Genomic DNA, 22301 nt, shown 5'->3' on the forward strand with positions numbered 1-22301 from the left:
AGATTTCCCTTCTTAAAACCAACCTAGAGAAATGTCTTCTGCAAGTTTATATTTGCTCCTGGAACACTGCTATAAAGTTTGTCCAAAATTTAACCTCTTACCTGTTCCCTTCATTTCACTCCACTCCATGTGAGTCCGCTGATTTCCTCTTACAAATACTGAAAAATAGCAATCAAGTGATTTCATTACTTTACAATAAAATAACTTGACACAAAATAAATACTCATCTTAAGTCTGATAGTCCTGTCAGTACTGAAGTATTTCCTGAATACTATTTTATTCTGTACATCATTGCATGGCTGTCAGAGGTTCAGCTTTATCCAGCAAGAACATCCAGCACATGAAATTCAAGGCTGTGCTTTAATGATGAGACAAAATTTGGAGCATGGAACCTATCAAGTTTATTTCTTGGGGTATGTAAATGGAAGGAGTATGAAAATCTAAACATTTGCCTCTCAAAATAACTTTTACTTACTTCTTCATTGATGGTAGATACAATTGCTTGTTCAGTTGACAACAACCAAAAATGGAGTAGCTAAGTCAGCCAAATGATAGGCAAAGAAGAAATTTGAGATATTCCTTCCTGCAGTATTGATTTGTTTCACACATGTCATGGCAGAAACATAGGTTGTTTAGATTAAGGTGTTTGGTACAGGCATACCTCATTTTCTTTGCTTTATTGTACCATATATCTATATCTATATAGATATATATAGTGTGTGTGTGTATACTTTTTAACAAGTTGAAGATTGGTGACAACCCTGCAAAGAGCAAGTCTATTGGCAGCATTTTTCCAACAGCATATACTTATTTCCCATCTCATGTCACATTTTGGTAATCCTTACAATATTTCACATGTTTTCATTAATAATGAGTCTGTTACAGTGATCTGTGATCAATAATATTGATGCTACTATTATTGTTTTAGAGAATCACAAATCATACCCAAATAAAAACCATGAACTCAATTGATAAATGCTGTGTATGTATGGTCTGCCTGCTCCACCAGCCAGCCCCTCCCCTGACTCTCCCTCCCCTTTGGACTTCTTATTCCCTGAGACAAAATAATATTGAAACTAAGCCAATTAATTAACCCTACAAGGGCCTCTAAGTGTTCAGATGAAAGAAAGAGTTGCACATCTCTCACTTTAAATCAAAAGCTACAAATGATTAAGCTTAGTGAGGAAAGCATGAAGAAAGCCAATAAATAATGAAAGAAAGGCCTCTTATTCCAAACTGTTAACAAAGGAAAAGTTCTTGAAATAAATTAAAAGTGTTACTCCAGTGAACATATGAATTACAAGAAAGTAAAACAGGCTTATTGCTGATATGGAGAAAGTTTTAGTAATCTGAATAGAAGACTAAACCAGCCACATTCCCTCAAGCTAAAGACTAATCAAGAGAAAGGTCCTAACTTTCTTTAGTTCTACAAAGGCTGAGAGGTGAAGAAGCTGCAGAAGAAAAGTGTGAAGTTATTAGAAGTTGGTTCATGAGGTTTAAGGAAAGAAGCTGTCTCCATAACATAGAATTGTAAGGTGAAGAAGAAAGTGCTGATGAAGAAGCTGCAGCAAGTTATTCAGATATTCAGAAGGTCTAACTAAGAGAATAGATGAAATTCAATGCCTGATTTAAAAGGCTAAAAGGATAGGCTGATTCTCTTGTTAGGGGCTAACACAGCTGATGACTTTAAGTTGAAGCCAATGCCCTGCTAACATTCCAAAAATTCTAGGGCCCTTAAGCCCTCAAGAATTATGCTAAATCTACTCTGCCTGTGCCTATAAGTGGAACAACAAAGCCTAGATCACAACATATCTGTTTACAGCATAGTTTACTGATTATTTTTAACCCACCATTGGAACCTACTTCTCAAAAAAAAATAATTTTATTTTAAAATATTACTACTCATCAATAATGCACCTAGCCAAGCAAGAGCTCTGATGGAGATGTACAGGGAGATTAATGTTTTCATGCCTGCTAAACAACATCCATTTTTCAGCCCATGGATCAAGAAGTAATTTCAACCTATAAGTCATTATTTAAGAAATACATATAATAAGGCTACAGCTGCCATAGATAGCAGTTATTCCGCTGATGGATCCAAGCAATGTAAATTGGAAACCTTCTAAAAGGATTCATCATTCTAGATGCCATTAAGAACATCTGTGATTCCTGGGCAAAGGTTAAAATATCATTATTAACAGGAGTTCAGAAGAAGTTAACTCTAACCCTTATAGATGACTTTGAGGGATTCAATACTTCAGTGAAGGAAATAACTGCACTGCATGTGTTATGGAAATAGGAAGAAAACTAGAATTAAAAGTGGAGACTAAAGATGTGACTAAATTGCTACAATGTCATAATAAAACTTGAATGGATAAGGAGTTGCTTCTTGTGAATGAGCAAACAAAGTGGTTTCTTGAGATGGAATTCAGTCCCAGTGAAGATACTGTGAAAACTGCTGAAATGAGAACTAAGGATTTAGAGAATTACATAAACTAAGTCAGTAAAGCAGGGACAGGGTTTGAGAGGATTGACTCCAATTTTGAAGGATGTTCTACTGTGGGTAAAATGCTATCAATCAGCACCACATGCTACAGAGAACTCTTTTGTTAAAGGAAGAGTCAATCAATGTGGCAAAGTTCCTTGTCTTATTTTAAGAAATTGCCACGGCTACCCCAGCCTTCAGCAACTACTGCCATGATTAGTCAGCAGCCATCAATATTGAGGCAAAACTTCTCACCAGCAAAAAATTATGACTCACTAAAGGCCCAGATAATCACTAGCATTTTTAGCTATGAAGTATTTTTAATGAATGTATGTACTTTTTAAAGAGTTGAACACTTAATAGACTACAGTATCATATAAAGATAAATGTATATGCACTGAAAAACCAGAAAATGTGTGTGACTTAGTTTCATATGACTTTTTCTCTATTGTGGTTGTCTGGAACCAAACCTGCAGTATCTCCAAGCTATGTCTGTATTTTCTATTTTGTTGTTCATTTCAAATGGACCATGTATTAAATTCCTCTTGAAATTTAGTTCTATGGGGGAAAAATGCTGTTTCCAAGGCTAGATCAACTACACCTAAATAATCTGATAAGCTACATCATATCATTTTGGTGGGGCTTGAAGGGGAATGGAGCATCAAACAATCAACCAAATAAATAACTTTGTAGTCTTATGGTGTCCAGAAATAGAAAAATAGATGCTTGTTTGACATAATCACCGCAAGGAGCAGCGTAGTAGGGGGGCAAGAAAAGAAATCTTTCAAAACGAAATTAAATGGACCATGAAAGGTAAAATCAAGTTAATTGATTATTCTGACAGGAAAAAGTCAAATATATCTAAATGCTGATATCGATATCTCTGTTAAAACAAATGAAAAATCCTTCTTCAAAAAATTTGCCTTAAGTTTTAAATTCACCAGAAAATAAATTAGTCAAAATGTTAAATTATAAGTATATTAAACCTTTTATCTTGCTCTCCACAATGGTAGAGGACAGATTTTGAAGTTGTGGAGTACAGTATTAAGATTAGTGACAACACAGGAAGTGAATTGACTGATTATGCACACTCTTTACTTTGGGACTAGACATGCCACTTGATAAAGTGTCAGTGAAGTCAAGAATATTTGTAAAATTTGTGTAAAGAGATTATTACTGTAAGCGTTGTTGATTTTTCCATGCAAATGGTGTCATTAAATAACGTGTATTTGCTGCGAAGATTTTCTTTAATGCCACATAAATATTTACAATAACAGGCATCTCAACACAACTTCATGGGCCAAATTTTTAGACTAAAGAGGAAAAGCAGTGTAAGAAATTTTATGTTAACTTATCAAGAATGAGAAACAAAGACCCAGGATGACTTTGGACCTTTGAACGGTCATTTTTATATATTTTCTATGCCCTTTATTTCACGAAAGCTTTATTCTTGCTTTTATATATATATATTTTATATATTTTATATGCCCTTCATTTCATGAAAGCATAAGAAGGAACAGAAGAAAGTCATTGGTAGCTTGATGCGGATGGCATTGAATCTATAAATTACCTTTGGCAGTATGTCCGTTTTCACAATATTGATTCTTCCTATCCATGAGCATGGAATGTTCTTTCTTCACAGAATTGGAAAAAAATACTTTAAAGTTCATATGGAAACAAAAAAGAGCCTGCATTGCCAAGTCAATCGTAACCTAAAAGAACAAAGCTGGAGGCATCACACTACCTGACTTCAAACTATACTACAAGGCTACAGTAACCAAAACAGCATGGTACTGCTACCAAAACAGAGATATAGACCAATGGAACAGAACAGAGCCCTCAGAAATACTACCACACATCTACAACTATCTGATCTTTGACAAACCTGACAAAAACAAGAAATGGGGAAAGGATTCCCTATTTAACAAATGGTGCTGGGAAAACTAGCTAGCCATATGTAGAAAGCTGAAACTGGATCCCTTCCTTACACCTTATACAAAAATTAATTCAAGATGGATTAAAGACTTAAATGTTAGACCTAAAACCATAAAATCCCTAGAAGAAAACCTAGGCATTACCATTCAGGACATAGGCATGGGCAAGGACTTCATTTCTAAAACACCAAAAGCAATGGCAACAAAAGCCAAAATTGACAAATGGGATCTAATTAAACTAAAGAGCTTCTGCACAGCAAAAAAAAACTACCATCAGAGTGAACAGGCAACCTACAGAATGGGAGAAAATTTTTGCAATCTACTCATCTGACATAGGGCTAATGTCCAGAATCTACAAAGAACTCATACAAATTTACAAGAAAAAAACAACCCCATCAAAACTGGGCAAAGGATATGAACAGACACTTCTCAAAAGAAGACATTTATGCAGCCAACAGACACATGAAAAAATGCTCATCATCACTGGCCATCAGACAAATGCAAATCAAAACCACAATGAGATACCATCTCACACCAGTTAGAATGGTGATCATTAAAAAGTCAGGAAACAACAGGTGCTGGAGAGGATGTGGAGAAATAGGAACACTTTTACACTGTTGGTGGGACTGTAAACTAGTTCAACCATTGTGGAAGACAGTGCGGCGATTATTCAGAGATCTAGAACTAGAAATACCATTTGACCCAGCCATCCCATTACTGGGTATATACCCAAAGGAATATAAATCATGCTGCTATAAAGACACATGCACACATATGTTTATTGTGGCACTACTCACAATAGCAAAGACTTGGAACCAACCCAAATGTCCAACAATGATAGACTGGATTAAGAAAATGTTGCACATATACACCATGGAATACTATGCAGCCACATAAAAGGGTGAGTTCATGTCCTTTGTAGGGACATGGAAGAAGCTGGAAACCATCGTTCTCAGCAAACTGTCTCAAGGACAAAAAACCAAACACCACGGGTTTTCACTCACAGGTGGGAATTGAACATTGAGAACACTTGGACACAGGAAGGCAAACATCACACACTGGAGCCTGTTGTGGGGTGGGGGGAGGGGGTAGAGATAGCATTAGGACATACACCTAATGTAAATGACGAGTTAATGGGTGCAGCACACCAACATGGCACATGTATACATATGTAACAAACCTGCACGTTGTGCACATGTACCCTAGAACTTAAAGTATAATAAAAAATATATATATATGTATATATATATATAAAGGACAAGATAACTATAAGCAGTTTGTGTTTCTTCAGTATGATATATAAGGCAAAAAATGGTGACAATGTTTATTGAATGTTTACCATTTCCTGAATATTGTGATATACTTTTATAAATATCTTAAATATTCACAAAATTGAAGAAAATTACAACTCAGGGAAATTAAGCAAATTCTTAATGACAGTGCTATACTACAATAGAGACTGACTGAAAATTTTTAAGCAAGAAAATGTTACTGTGTATATATTGTTAGTCCTCTATTATTGACGCCTAAATGAGTTCAAAGAATATTAAAGCTATAATGGGCCTTAGAGACAATTTAGCTCGACAATTTAAACATACACAATAAGGAATTGGAGCTTACAGAAGCACATTAATCTGCTAAGGCCATACAGATTTGGTGGTAGAGTATGATTATAATCAAGGACTCCAGATTTTTCCTGCATCTTTATGCTGTACTTCTTTCATTAACCCTCTCTTCCCAGCTTTTTTTTTTTTTTTTTAATTTCAATCATCTGTTCAAACCAGTTGCAATGACTCTAACTCTGACCCTAAGGGCATCTCCTTCTTTCCTTTGTTTTTCAGAATTGTCATATCTATTGTGCAGTTTAAAACAAAAAGAAGCTGACAATGCTTTTCCATTACATGGAATTAGAATAGTTGGCATTCTTTCATGCTCATTTAGTCATTTCAAACAGACTTACTTCCATCCTATTAGAGCTTTTTGACCAAACTCCTGATAATTACCTCATTAAATTTAACTCAGGGAGCTTATTAAAGCTCCCCTGAGAATTGTCAAAAGGCATTTTTGAGATGGTATTGGGGAAAGATTGTGGACTTATGAGCTTAGATAGCAGGGCTAATTGTCCTGTTCCATCACCTACAGGTCTAGTGATTAGGACCAATTACTTAATACTTTAGTGAATTAGTGGTGGCATTAAATAACAACCTTGCCAACTTGTATAAAACTCCTACCATGATAAATAGGTATATTTTTGTGTTCAGCACATACTTTAGGAGAAATTAAGTTTTTTATTTTGAAAAAAATTTTATTTATTTTAAATTTACACATAATACTTGTACATTTTGTGGGGTACAGTATGTTTTAATACATGCATACATTGCATATTGCTCATGCTGTGCAATGTACACATGTACTAAAACATCACACTGTACCCCATAAAAATATGCTAATTACACATCAACTCAGACATTTATCATTTCTTTTTGGTGAGAACATTCAAAATCCTTTTGTAGCTATTTTGAAATATATAATGTTTTATTGTTAACTATAGTCACCCTAATGTGTAATGCAACACTAGAATTGATTCCTCTTTCGTAACTGTAACTTTATACCCATTAACCGACCTCTCCTTATCCTTCCATATCCTTTACTTTTCCAGCCTCCGGTCATCATTATTCTACTCTCTACTTTTTTCGATTTCATATATGAGTGAGATAATGAGGTATTTGTTTTTCTGTGCCTAGTTTATTTCATTTAACATAATGTCTTCCAGGCTCATCCATGTTGCTGCAAATGGCAGCGTTTCATTATTTTTATGGCTAAATAGTATTTCATTGTGTAAATATACCATATTTATCCTTTCATTCATTTATGGACACTTGGGTTGATTTCATATTTTGGCTCTTGTTAATACTGTTGCAATGAATATAGATGAGCAGATATCTCTTTGACAAACCAATTTCATTTCTTTAGGCTATATGCCCAGTAGTGGGATTGCAAGATCAAATGTTTTTCCATTTTTAATTTGGGGGCGAACCTCCATACTATTTTTCGTAGTGGCTGTATGAATTTACATTCCCACAAATAGTATACAAGAGTTCCCCTTTCTCCGCATTCATGTCATTTTTTTTTGTCATTTTAATAACAATCATTCTAACTGGACTGAGATTATATCTCATAGTGTCTTTGATTTATATTTCCCTAATTATTATTAATGTTGAGCATTTCTTAATATACTTGTAGGCCATTTGTATGTCTTCTTTTGTGAAATGTCTATCCATATGTTTTGGCCTTTTTTAAGTCATTATTTAATTTTTTTGCTATTGAAACGTTTGAGTTCCTTATATATTCTAGATATTAACCCTTTTCAGATTTATAGTTTGAGCATATTTTATCGCATTATATAGATAACGTAGATTATTTCTTCGCTCTGTTTATTTTTTCCTTTTCTGTGCAGAGGTTTTTAATTTGATACTATTCCATTTATCTGTTTTTATTTTGTTGCCTGTGCTTCTGAGGTTTTATCAAAAAAACTTGCCTAGACCAATATCACAAAATAAATATTTTCTGTTGATTTTTTCTTCTAAGAGTTTCATACTTTAGGATCTTACATTTAAGTCTATTCCTTTCTGAGTTGATTTTTGTAAGTACTGAGTAATAGGTATCTAGTTTCATCCTTCTGTGTGTGGATATATAGTTTTCTCAGCACCGTTTATTGAAGAGACTGTCCTTTTCCCATCCTTGTTCTTGTCAAAAATCAATTGGCTGTAAATCCATGGATTTTCTGGGTTCTCTATGCTGCTCTCTTTATGCCAGTGGCATGCTGTTTTGGTTACTATAGGTTTGTTCTATATTTTGAAGTCAGATCATGTGATGCTTACAGATTTGTTCCTTTTTCTCAAAATTGCTTATGCTATTCAAGGTTATTTTTGTTTCATACAAATTTTAGGATTTTTTATGTGTCTATGAAGAAAGTCTTGGGTGTTTTGTGACTATAGATTGCTTTGGAAATTATGGACAGTTTAGCTACATTAATTCTTCCAATTCATGAACATGGTATCTTTTTCATGTATTTGTGTCCTCAACTTCTTTCATCAATATTTTGTAGCTTTCCATCATAGAGATATTTTACTTCCTTGATTAAATTTTTATATATGTTTTATTTTTGTTGATATCTATTGTAATGGGATTGCTTTTTTTTGTCAGATTGTTCACTATTAGCATACAGAAAAGCTACTGAAATTCATATGTTGGTTTTATATCCTTCTACATTACTAAATTTGTTTACTCATTCTAACAGTTTTTTGGGGTAGTCTTTAGGTTTTTCTCTATATAAAATTATGTCATCTGCAAACAGGGACAATTTGACTTCCTCTTTTCCAATTTGGATGTCCTTTATTTATTTCTCTTGCTTAACAGTCTGGCTGGGCTTTCCATTATTCTGTTAAATAAATGTAGTGAAAGTAGGCAACATTTTCTTGTTTCAGATTTGACAGGAAAATCTTTCAACTTTTCCCTGTTATATAATATTAGCTGTAGATTTGTCATATATGTGCTTTATTATGCTGAGGTATGTTCCTTCTATACATAATTTGTTGAGAGTGTTTATCATGAAATGGATGTTTAATGTTATCAAATGCCTTTTCTGTCTATTAGTCATATGATTTTTGTCCTTCATTCTGTAAATGTGATGTATTACAGTTATTAACTTGCATTTGTTGAACCATCTTTGCATCCCTGGGATGAATCCTACTTTACAAGAGGAGAAATCTTTTTGATATGCTGTTAGATTTGGTTTGCTGGTATTTTGTTGAGGATTGTGATATTGGCCTATATTTTTCTTTTTGTGTTGTGTTCTTTTCTGGTTTGGGTGTCAGGACAATGCTAGGCTCTTAGAATTAATTTTGACTGATTCCCTCTCCTTCAGTTTTTTGGAATAGTTTGAGAAGAATTGGTATTAGTTCTTCTTTAGGCGTGTGGTGGAATGCAGCAGGGAAGCCATTAATTAGGTCTTGAGCTTTCCTTTGATTGGAGACTTTTCTATTACTGATTCAATCTTGGCACTCTTTATTGGTTTGTTCAGGTATTCAATTCCTCATAACAATCTTAGTAAGTTGTTTGTGTCCAAGAATTTGCCTTCTTCATTCAGGTTTTCCAATTTGTTGATATAGATTCATAGTAGTCCCTGATGATTCTTTATATTTCCATGGTATAATTTATAATGACTCCTTTGTCATTCCTGATTTTATTTATTTGGGTCTTCTCTCTTTTTTCCTTAGTTTAGCAGAAGGCTGGTAAATTTTGTTTATCTTTTCAAACAACAAACTTGTTGCTTCATTGATTGTATTAGTCCATTTTAATGCTGCTGATAAAGACACACCCAAGACTGGGCATGTTGCAAAGGAAAGAGGCTTAGTGGAGAACTCACAGTTCTACGTGGCTGGGGAAACCTCACAATCATGGCAGAACGCAAGGAGGAGCAAGGCACATCTTCCGTGGATAAGGCAAAGAGAGCTTGTGCTGGAAAACCCCCTGTTACAGCAACCATCAGATCTTGTGAGACTTACTCACTTTCACAAGAACAGCACAGGAAAGACCTGCCCCCATGATTCAGTTACCTCCCACTGGGTCCCTCCCACAACATGTGGGAATTGAATATGAGATTTGGGTGGGGACACAAGCCATATCACTGTACATTTTTAGTCATTTATACATTTAGGGCTTTTGCTATATCCCGTAGGTTATTTTGTTTCCCCTTTTGTCTCAAAAAAATTTTGTTAATTTTCTTAATTTATTCATTGAGCTATTTGTTATTGAAGAGTATGTTGTTTATGTCCATGTATTGTATAGGTTCTAAAGTTCCTCCTGTTATTAATTTATAACTTTAGTCCACTGGGGTCAGAGAGGATACTTAATACAACTTGATTTTTTAAACTTACTTATGACTTGCTTTGTGGTCTAACATGGTCTATTCTGCAGAATGTTCCATGTGCTGTTGAGAGTAATGTGCATTTTGAGGCTGTTGGATGGAATGTTCTTTAAATATCTATTAGTTCTATTGTGTTTAGAATGTAGTTTAACACTAATCTTTCTTTGTTGACATTTTTTCTGAATGATCTATTGCTAAAAATGGGGTGTTAAATCTCCTATTTATTGTGGTCTAACTCTGTCATTAGATCTATTAATATTTTCTGTATATAAGTGTTCTCATGTGGACTGCATACATATTTATAATTGCTAAATCCTTTCCCTGTAATGTCCCCTTCATCATTACATAATGGCCTTCTTTGTCTCTTTTTACAGTTTTTGACTTAAAGTCTATTTTACCTGACATAAGTATAGCTACTTCTGCCTTCTTTTGGTTTCTGTTTGCATGGAATATCTTATTCCATCTCTTCACTTTTAGTCTCAATGTTTTTAACAGATGAAGTAAGTTTTTTGTAGACAGCATGTAATTTAAAAAAAAATCAATTTAGCTATTCTATGTCCTCTAATTGGAGAATTTAATCTATTTCTATTCAGGGTAACTACTGATGGGTAAGAACTCACTACAGCCATTTTGTTACTTGTCTTCTAGTACTTTTGTAAACCCTTTCTTCCTTTCTTATTGTCTTACCTTGTGCATAAGTGTTTTTTTTTTTTTCACATAGTATGTTTCAATTCCTCCCTTTTTATTTTTAGTGTCTTTTATAGGTGTTTTTTTTATGGTTATCATCAGGCTTACAAAAAGTATTCTATTGTCATAGCAAGTTATTTTAAACTGATAACAACTTAACTTTGAATGCAAAGAAAAGCAAATAACAAAAAAATGCATATTGAACTTCATTTTGTCCTTTAAAATTTTTGGTATTACATTTTATATTTTCTTATATTATTTATTTCATAACAAATTAATGTAAATACTTTGGTAGTTTTGTATTTAGTCTTTATACTAAAGATATGCTTTACAAACAATGATTACAGTAGTAAAGTATTAAAGTAAATATATTTTGTCTATATACCTTATTTTACCAATGGCTTTTATGTCTTCAGGTATACTTTTATATCTTCAGGTTTTCTTATTACATGATAGCATCATTTTTTTTCAATTTAGAGAACACCCCCACCTTTTTTTTTTTTTTTTTTGCATTACTTGTAGGACAGGTTTGATAGTAATAAATTCCTTTAGTTTGTTTGAGTGGGAAGGTATTTATTGCTACTTTATTTCTGAAGACAGCTTTCCCCGGTGCTGTACTAGTGGTTGACAGTGTTTTCTGTTTCTTTGTTTCAGCACCCTATGTTCCCACTCCCTCCTGGCCTGCAAGGTTTCTGCTGAGAAGTCTGTTGCCAAGGGTATTTGAACACTCTTATGTGTTTGCCTCTTTTCTTTCACATCTTTCAGAATCCTCTCTTTGTCTTTGACCTTTGAGAGTCTGATTATAATATGTATGTATTTTCAAATAGCTTATGTTCAAGTTAAATGATTATTTCTTCTGTTTGACTCTACTGTTGATTGTTTCTATTGTATTTTTCATTTTACTGGTTGTCTTTTTCAGCTCCGGTATCCTGTATTATTATGTCTACCGAATTTCTCTGATGAGTTTCTGAACAATTTCTTTGTGTTTTCTTGAATTGTATTGAGTTTCCTTAAAACAGCTACTTTGATTTTATTTTCTAAGAGATCACACATCTTCATTAATTCAGGGTCAGTCTCTGGTGCTTTGCTTTGATGCTTTAGTGACATCATACTTCTTTTAATGTTGATTCTTGTGGACGTGTGATATTGCATGAGCCTCGAGGGATTATATATTTATTCCAAACTTCAAAATCTGGTTTTGCCTGTGCTCATTCTTCTCATTGGGCCTTCTAGAGGTTTTAACCAGATTGTTGTGTTGCCAGAGCCTGTCACCGCTGCAGCTGTCTAAGCCGTAGAGGGTGCTCTGGTGCTGTAAGCACAGGTTTGCCACAAGTCTTGCAAGGGCTCTGTGATCAGCATGATTTTTCTGGCCCAAATGGACCTGGGGAAAACTCAAGGTGGGGGTACCTCAGCTTTGTGGGAAAGCTGGCCAGAAACTTGAGCCAGAGATTTTCCCAGTGGCCCAGACAGGTACAATCCCCAAGCACTACTCTTTAGAGGCAGAATGGTCCCTCAGCAGCAGTGAAACGGGTTGGAGCAGGGATTGGGCCCCCTCAGGATCTGCTATGAGACAGAGGCTGGTGACTTGTTTCATTGGCTCTGCCAGGCATACATCTCACTGAAGCTCCCTGCAGAAGTGGGATAGTTCACCAGCTGCAGTGAAAGGGCTTGGAACTGAATGAGGGCCCATTCAGAATCTGCTGTCGGGTAGAGGTTGGTGCACCCATCTCCTTGGCTCAGATAGGTATGTATCTCCTAGCATGTCTCTCCACCAGTGAGAGTGGTCTCCAACTGCAGCACAAAGGGTCAGAGCTGAGACAGGGCGCCTTTGGGATCTGCTGTGGGATGGCTAACTGTGAGCCTTTCTCTTTGGCTCAGATGGGTGCATGTATCTCAGCAGCATCTTAAACAGGCAGGAGAGGTTTCTGACTACAGCATGTGTGGCTGGAGGAGAGCTGGGCCTCCTGGTGATCTGTTGTGAAATGGAGGTTGGGAGTCCATCTCCTTGGTTCAGATGGGTGTATGTCTCTCAGGAGGTCTTGGCACAGGAAAGATAGGTCTCTGACTGCAGCAGGAGAAAATGGAGCTGATAAAGGGGCTTTTTGGCCCTCCTGTAGGATGGTGGCTGTCAAGCCCATCTCACTGAGTAAGGCAGGCATGTGTTTCCCAGCAGGATCCTGCACAGGCAGAATAGTTCATGGACTACAGTGCCAGGAGCTGGAGCCAAAATAGGGCCCCCTCAGAATATGATGTGAGACAGAGGCTGGTGAGCCTGTTTCATTAGCTCAGCTGGATGCACATATCCGTGTGGGTCCCTGCACAAGTAGGATAGTTTCCTGATTGCAACAAGAGGTCCCAGAGGTGAGACTGGGCTTGCTCAAGATCTGCTATGGGATGAAGGCTGGTAAGCCCCTTATGGAGGCTCAGATTCTGTGTGCAACATATGGGAAAGTCTCTCTGTGGTCCTTGTGTGAGCAGTTGTAAGCTGGAACTTCAACTGGGCTGGACTGGAATTGAGCCACAGGACAAGTTTCAGGTCCATTGCAGAGATCAATGTCAACAGGAAAATGATCTTTTCTTGATGAGACACTGGTGTTCGTGATTCCTTCTGGTTCCCTTGGCAAATGGTTTTAGTTGGAGGCTCAAGGCCAAATGGTGCTGTAGCCAAAGCCTTTGGGGAATGGAACTGATTCTGGGTTTGAGCCTGAGAACATCACCAGTGGATCCGCAACCTGGTTGCTGTTCTGTATTCTCAAAACAGTCTTCCTGGGTCCTGTGCTTTACCAGGGTTTCACAAAACTCCTGCCTAAATACCAAGGCTACTGCAGAGAGACTTACCTGTGAATGGCTACAGAATTCTTGTTGTTGGGGAATTTGAGCACATTGCCTTCTACTGTGTCATCTCGATGTCACTTTTCCGCTTTTTATTTGTTATTTTTTTGTAGTCCACTACGTTGCTAAAAGTAAAGGTGGTCATACAAGTGGATAATAAATTGTAAGACCTTAGTTGCTTGTAATAATTAACATATAGCTGAATGCCAGGTGATGAAAAAAATTTAATTTTTTACGAGAAAACAATTTTAAAGATTGATTTTTCTTATGAAGCTATGACAGGCATTATACAACTTTAGAGTAGTTAAGAAAAAATATCTAAAATATGGAAACAACACAAAAAGATACTTTTATGTTTTTCTGTACCACACTCAAGCACTAATAGACCTATCCAAATTTTCCAAGAGTATTTAAAAAATGCAAAGTTATGTAGCCACTAAAAAAAGTAATGTGAAAATGGTTTTCTAAATAAAACACATAATTAAAGGTTATCTTGTTTTTAAGGTGAATGTACTCATAAGTAAATTTCTCTTGCTGTTGATTAGGACCCTACTCATAGATTCTATAAATATTGTGAATTCATTAAACTAAGAAAAAATTCTGAACTTGCAAATTTTTTTTAGAAAAAATGGAGATTATTTTCGTATAGTAGAAAAGATAACCCCAAAGGTTATAGTATAATTGGCATGTAGGATATTAGCCAGTTTTTTATTTTAACTTGACAAATGTATTTATACATTTCTTTTCTGGCTGATTGCAAAAATCTGTACAAATGTTTTTTGAACCTACTTTACCATCTTGCTGGCTCCCTCAGAGAATTAAATACATTTTGAAATGTGTTCAATATATACTTGTATGAAAGCCATCTATATAAATATTTTTTAAATTATATTTTGACGGAGTGGGCCTTTTCATCTTATTGTTCTAGGAAAAATCTCTTGATTGTTTCTATCTAGCTAAGGTCATATAAGGAAAGATGGTCCTTGGCACTCTAGCAAAAAAGTGTGGAATACATTATATTTGGTAAGTGGTGGTGGTTAATTGATAATGTCTATTTACTTCATATCATTGATGAGTGGGTCAAAATATCTACATAGAAACCAAGTAGCCTCAGAGAAAAATACAGGTCCTAGATTCCAACCTTTCTTTAATTTGTTTTATACTTGGTTTTTTCAGGTATATTGTAGGTATATATATTTACGGTCAACCTTTCTCTTTTTGAGACTTAGTTTCAGTAAAATCTCTCCGATCTCATGGCTTGAAGTCAACTAGGCTGAGGAATGCTGGCAGAAAGTAAATCAAGGTCATCCAAGGGATACTCACTTGGAATAGTCTGGGCAGGTGAATCAGGCTCATTTCCAGAGCTGTGTGGTCGTAGAGAAAGAAGTATCCAAAAAAATGTGTGGAAAAGGCTGAAAATCTCTGTTTCTCGTTTCTTTGGTCTTGAGGGGCTCACATGGAAATAGTCATTGAGCATATAATGCCAAAAAAAAAAAAAAAAAACAACAGTGATTTTGGAAACCACAGGGAGGGCACCTCTGGACATTTTCCAAATAAGAGTTGCCACAGACTGTGGAGGGATACGTACCAGCATGAGTTGCTCTGGGACAATCAGTTTGATAGACCAAACTGTCCATATGGCCACTAATTCTAACTATCCATATGGCCACCAAGCATAACACTTTGGGGAAGACTTTTTTTTTTTTTTGGCCCCACCTTCCATAACCTGAGTAAGTCCTACCTGACTAGTAGAGGAGCTACTGGAGTAGAGGAAAATGTGGACATCCTCACTATATGTGTGTGTGTTGGGGGGGGGGGGCAGGGGCATTCTTCTTACAACAATGACATTATATGTCAGTGATGGAAGAAATGGAACCAGGAATAAAAAGGCTACTACTAGAATAGATCAAATCCATTAAGCCTGTGGTTTTATGGTCTCATTCCAGTTGTTATGAGTAGAATTGTTCCTCCACAAATTAATATGTTGAACTAAATTGCAGTGCCTCAAAATATGACTTTATTTGGAGATAAGGTCTTTATAGAGGTAATCATGTTAAAATGAGATTGAGTGAACCCTAATCCAAAATAATTGATGTCCTTATAAAAAAAAAGGGAAATTGTGACACAGAAATGTGTATAGGGAGAATGACATGTGAGTATGAAGGCAGCCATAACAAGCTAAGGAGAAAGGCCTTGAACAGAGCCTTTCCTCACAGGCCTCAGAAAGAACCAACCACACCAACATCTTGGTTTCAGACTTCTACCACCAGGATCACAAGATAAATTTCTGTTGTTTTAAGCCACTCAATTTTTAGAATTTTGTTATGACAGCCCTAGCAAATGAATGTGTGAGTTTTTATTTGGACAATTATCTAGATTTACAAAAACACATAAATGCACAAATACTATATAAAATCTTAATGCATTTGTATTATATTGTATTTCTATTTGCAAATGTTCACTCAGTTTACCCTCGTAAGAGGAGATAACTCACACCAATGATGCAGTTGTTGATCAAAAGCATTTTAGAAACTAATTTTAGTTTTACTGTTGGCATCTGTCTAATACTCTTATTTTCTGCTTCCCCTTGTACTGCAAACACAAGAGTGGACATACGCCCAAGACTGACTGATCATGTTATCTCCTGCACCTAGCACTGTGATTCATCTGGTCATGAAATGTCTTCAAGATAGATGCTTTTGTTGCCTTCCAAGAAACTTCTCCCAATTTTAATAATGTATTTCAAATAAATTAATAATAATTTATTTTAAATTGTTTTCCTATAACTTACAACTGAAATGCAAAAGTCTTGGTCAATACCTTTTCTTAAAAAAAAAAATTCTTTCATTCATAATAATACCCACAAAGATTAGGTGTGGTTATAAATCTTAGATATTTTTAGAATTGGATTATTTGACATTATAAAATCGGAAATCTGGATCACCCTTTCATGACCACACAGTTATAAATGGAATTAGAATTAGAAACCAACCCTTATAAATTAGTTTAAAAAAAAACATACAAATTACCTCTTGGAGTAAAAGGGAGCAATAAAACTCACATATTCTAATTCCCAGTCTAATATTTGAATCCTCTTGATAAAAAATATTAAATTAATATGTCAGGTTTACTATAACACCTTGCCTTCCATCTTGATGGAAAAAATAAATGATATTTAATTCTAAATATTCCAAATAAGGAAAATAGTAATGCTGTTTAGTTCTAGGCATGTGGCAGGTATATAAAGTAATGGATCTAGTTTCCTATGGAGTTTATAAATAGGTTTTACGAAGTTCAAAATCAAAGATGCTCCAAAGTCTTGACTGGACAGCTGGCTACCAAATGTGTCATGTAGAAATAGTTAACATCAATAATAATATCTATGTAATAATATTCACTCTTATGATAGCTTAGAAATATTGACATATTATATCCCAGACTTGTGCTTTCAGGTATACAAAAATATATTTCACTTGGCATGAGATTTCTTTTTAATATTCAGAACCCTTTTTCTTGCATTGAATAGAACAATGTGGGGTGTGAGTGGCGCAAGATAATCACTATAGAACAATTGTTCTTTTAGTTCAAATCTAGAATATATATTCCTATGTAGGGAAATAATACCTAAGGCTAAAGTCTCATACCAGATAAAATGCTGTTTCGATGATCACAAATCAAAGTTATCTCACAGGAATTATGTAAACTAACAGTTCTATTATTGTGTACCAAGCACTGAGGGAAAAATACATATGAATTTAAATCTATTAGATTTTATTATTTTAATCCACTCAAAATATAAACAAATTACATATAAAACAACTAAGACAATATTACATGAGGCAATTAATTTATAAGTCATATTACCTTGACTTCTCTGCTACTACCAGATTTTTCCAGTTTTTATACCCTAGATCCACAGTTAAAATAGCTAAAATTTAATATGTACTTATTATCTACCAGGTATTGCTCTAAGCACTTTACAATGTATGTTTGTGCCAGAAAGTGCTGGTTGTCCCTAATATCTATTAATTACTTTCTCCACTGTAATAGAATCCTTTATCCTCAACACATGTCCACCCAGAATGAGGATTTTATTTCTAAGTTCTAATCAATGGGGAGTTCATTGAAAGCATGGTACAATTTTCAGACTTGCCTTTAAAGGAATGGCATCTCTATGTTGGCTGAAATGCTGATCTTTTTATGTGCCACCTAGCAATAAATATCATAAGATGGTGGGAAAAAAATTTTAGAAAACTGAACCTGAGAGCATTTCAGAAAGTAAGGCTACATATTACCCTGAAATTTTAAGTGAGGAAGAAATAAATTGCTATCATAGTAAGATTTCAGAATTGGGGGTTTTGGTTAAGCATATGTAGTTCATATGTACTAGTATAATCCAGTATGCCTCCATGAATTATAGGCCTTTTCTACAATAAAGTGTGTATCCATGTGAATTTTGTTTAAATTTTTGGGTATTCTTCTCCTTGCTGAAGTCCATTCATGTGCATTTGAATCTGAGGTTAGAAATCATTGGTTTAATGAATCTGTAAATTGCTTTGGGTACTATGGACATTTTAACAATATTAATTATTTTAATTCATGAACATAGGATATTTTGCATTTACTTGTATCTTCTTCACTTTCTTTTATCAATATTTTATAGTTTTCAGTGTATAAATCTTCATCTCCTTGGTAAAATTTTCTCTTATTTTATTTTTTGATGTTAGTGTAAATCAAATTTTTAAAAATTTCCTTTTCAGACAGCTTGTTGTTATAGAAATGCTACTGATTTCTGTATATTGATTTTGTAACCTGCAACTTTACTTAAATTTATTAGTTCTAACAGTATTTTGGTAGAGTCTTGAAAATTTTCTATATATCAGGTCATGTCATCAGCAAACAGAGACAAATTTACCTCTTCCCTTCCTGAATGAATCATTTTTTATTTTTTTCCCCTAATATTCTGGCTAGAGCTTTTAGTATTATGTTGAATAAAAGTGGAGAAAGTCTTAAAATGTCCATTCAAACTAAGCTATCTACAGAGTCAATTAAATTCCTATTAAAATTCCAATGTCATTTTTCACAAAAATAAAGAAAAAAATCCTACAATTTGTATGGAACCAGAAAAACCACGAATAGCCAAAGCAATTTTGAACAAAAGGAGCAAAGCTGTAGGCATCACACTATCTTTTTTCAAAATATATTATAAAGCTAGTAACACATTATAATACATTATAATCAAAACACATGGTACTGCCATAAAAGTAGAGACATTAACCAATGAAGCAGGATAGAGAGCCTGGAAATAAACTCAAGTATTTATAGCCAAGTGATTTTTGACAAAGATGTCAAGAACACACAGTGGAGAAAGGAGAGTCTTTTCAATAAATTATGTTGGGACAACTGGATATCCACATACAGAAAAATGAAATTGGGCCATCCTATTACACCATATGCAAAAATAAACTTAAAATGGATTTTAAATTTGATCCAGCAGTCTCACTTCTGTGTATCTACCCAGAGGAAAAGAAGTCATTATGTGAAAAGGATACTTGCACACATGTTTATAGCAGCACAATTCACGATTGCAAAATCATGGAACCAACCCAAATGCCCATCAATCAACGAGTGAATAAAGAAACTGTAGTATATTTATACCATGGAATACTACTCAGCCATAAAAAGGAATGACTTAACGGCATTTGCAGCAACCTGGATGAGACTGGAGACTATTATTCTAAGTGAAGTAACCCAGGAATGGAAAACCGAACACCATATATTCTCACTAATATGTGAGCTAAGCTGTGAGGATACAAAGGCATAAAGTGATACAATGGATTTGTGGACTTGGGGGGAATGGTGGGAGGCAGGGAGGGATAAAAAACTACAAATATGGTGCACTGTATACCGCTCAGGTGATGGGTGCACCAAAATATCACAAATCACCGCTAAAGAACTTACTAATGTAAAGAAAGGATCTCACTATCTATTTAACTTCCTCTATACAAAGGTAATTATTCATATGCTAATGAAGAAGCTTTGGTATGTGGTTGCAAAAACTCATGAAAATATAAAAATAATGTTACATTTATGGGTCATTGAAGAATGTATCTAAATTTAACATTTAAAATGACTCATAAAATAAAATGCTGATCCTTACAAACATACCTCATTGTTTATAATTTTATTTTCAGAAAAACACAGCACATAGTGCTCAGTCATTTTTATTAATAATAGTAATATTATTGCCTTAAAGGTACAAAAGCAGTACTTCCCCAAGTAGTTTCTTCCTGGAAATGTAGTTATTTACTGTTAAATTGTATCTTTTGACTTGATAGCAACATTTACATCATAATTATTCTTGTATTGTTGGCGGAAGCACCATGCCCGTCATTTATTGGCTGCCTCCCACTCTTGTTTTAGTTACACTCAATTTAATAAATTGATGGGGTATACCCAAGTCCTCACCATTTTAACAATTTGTGCTAATGCATTTGAAAAAAATTTTACTTCCAACCTATAAATCCATTATCTGTGTTAACAGGAGGCATTTCTGAACACAGTACCAAGGCTCATTTTACCTTTTTACAGTTCTTTCTTAATGTTTGACCTTTATCGGAGTTATGTTTAAAGAAACATTAAAAATTAAATGTTAACGGAAAAAAAAAAGAACTTACTAATGTAACCAAATGCCACCTGTACCCCAATAACTTATGGAAAAAATTTAAAAATTTAAAATGCTTAAACATAAGATCTGAAATTTCAAAGCTACTAGAAGTAAACGTAGAGAAAATCTCCATGACATTGGTTTTGGCACTGACTTCATAGATACAACATGAAAAATACAGGCAACTAAAGCAAAAATAGACAAATGTGATTGTATCAAATTAAAATGTTTCTGCATAGCACAGTAAACAACAGAGTGGAGAGACAACCAATGGATTGGAAAAAAATATTTGCAGACCACATATCTGATAAGGAGCTAATATCTAAAATGTATAAAGAACTCAAATAACTCAACTGAAAAAAAAACTGTTAATAATGGGTAAAGGATCTGAATATACATTTATCAAAAGAGGACATACGAATGGCCAATAGATTCATGAAAAAATGCTCAACATCTCTATTTTGGAAATGCAAATTAAAAACAAAATAAGATATCACCTCATACCTGCTAGAATGGCTACTATAAAAAAGATGTATAAGTATTGATGAGGATGTGGAGAAAAGGAACTCTTGTACACTGTTGGTGGAAATGTAAATCAGTACAATCATTTTGGAGAATACATGTAGGTTCCTCAAAAAGCTAAAAATATAATTACCATATGATCCAGCAATCCCATGTCTGAGTATGTTTCCAAGGAGATTGAAATCAGTATGGTAAAAAGATATTTGCACTTCCATTTTCATTTCAGCATTATTTAAAATAGCCAAGATTTGAGAGTAACGTAAGGGTCCATCAACAATTGAAAGGATAAAGAAAATATGGTATACACACAATGGAATATAATAAACCTTAAAAGAGAATGAAACGCTGTCATTTGTAACAACACGTATAGAACTGGAGGACATTATGTTAAGAGAAATAAGTCAGGCAGAGAAAGATAACTGCTTATAGTCTCCCATATACGTAGAATGTAAAAAAGTTGGTATCATAAAAACAGAGACTGAGGAGGGGTTAGGGGATGCCACGGATAGGTAAAGTGGAGATGCTGATAAAAGGATACAAAGTTGTAGTTAGACTAGAGGAATAACTTTTAGTGATGTATTGTACTGCACAGTGACTGCAGTTAGTAATTATGTATTGTAAATTTTAAATTGCTTAAGAAATTGATTTCTAACATTCTCACCCCAAATAAATGATGATGTTAGTGAGCTGATAGGTAAGTTAATTAGCTTTCTTGAATCTTATCTACGACATATACATAGATCAAAACATCACATTGTACTTCATAAATGTACACAACTATTATTTTTCAATCAAAAAGAAAGAGAACAAAAGAAGGAAGGAAGCGAGGGAGGGAGGAAAATAAAAGAATCATTGGTATAATGGATGAATGACTTTCCCATTAACAAAATGTTACTTAAAAATAATGTTAATCTTGAATACCCTTAGCTTTCAAGCCTTGATAGTTGGTACTGCAAAAAAAAAAAATAAATAAAAGTCATTAAAAAACAGTATATATGTACATATTTATTTAAAAATACCACTTAAAAACAGCATATATGTGTTAAAACATGTATTTGTTAAAAACAGCATATATATATATATATATAAAACATTTGTTTTATATAAAACAAACTATTTTCAAATAAACTAAGTTGCCTGGTTATTGATAAGGCCTAGAAATAGTCTGTGGGGAGCTTTAGCACCTGCCCCTAAATAATCTACATAAAATCCCAAGGTGAAATCAAATATTGTTTCATAAAGTAG

General features: G+C 34.4%; 1 protein-coding gene across 3 annotated transcripts in view; it reads right to left on the reverse strand.

Annotated features, from left to right (window-relative positions):
- GRM5 (glutamate metabotropic receptor 5) overlaps positions 1-22301 on the reverse strand; it is a 664926-nt gene that overhangs the window by 634572 nt on the left and 8053 nt on the right. For all 3 annotated transcript variants that reach the window (XM_063711323.1, XM_063711322.1, XM_024255290.3), the window contains exon 2: positions 102-158. The gene's annotated coding sequence lies outside the window, so the exon portion shown is untranslated. The remainder of the gene's footprint in view (positions 1-101; positions 159-22301) is intronic.

This window comes from Pongo abelii, chromosome 9 (genome assembly GCF_028885655.2).
Source record: "Pongo abelii isolate AG06213 chromosome 9, NHGRI_mPonAbe1-v2.0_pri, whole genome shotgun sequence".
Taxonomy (NCBI): domain Eukaryota; kingdom Metazoa; phylum Chordata; class Mammalia; order Primates; family Hominidae; genus Pongo; species Pongo abelii.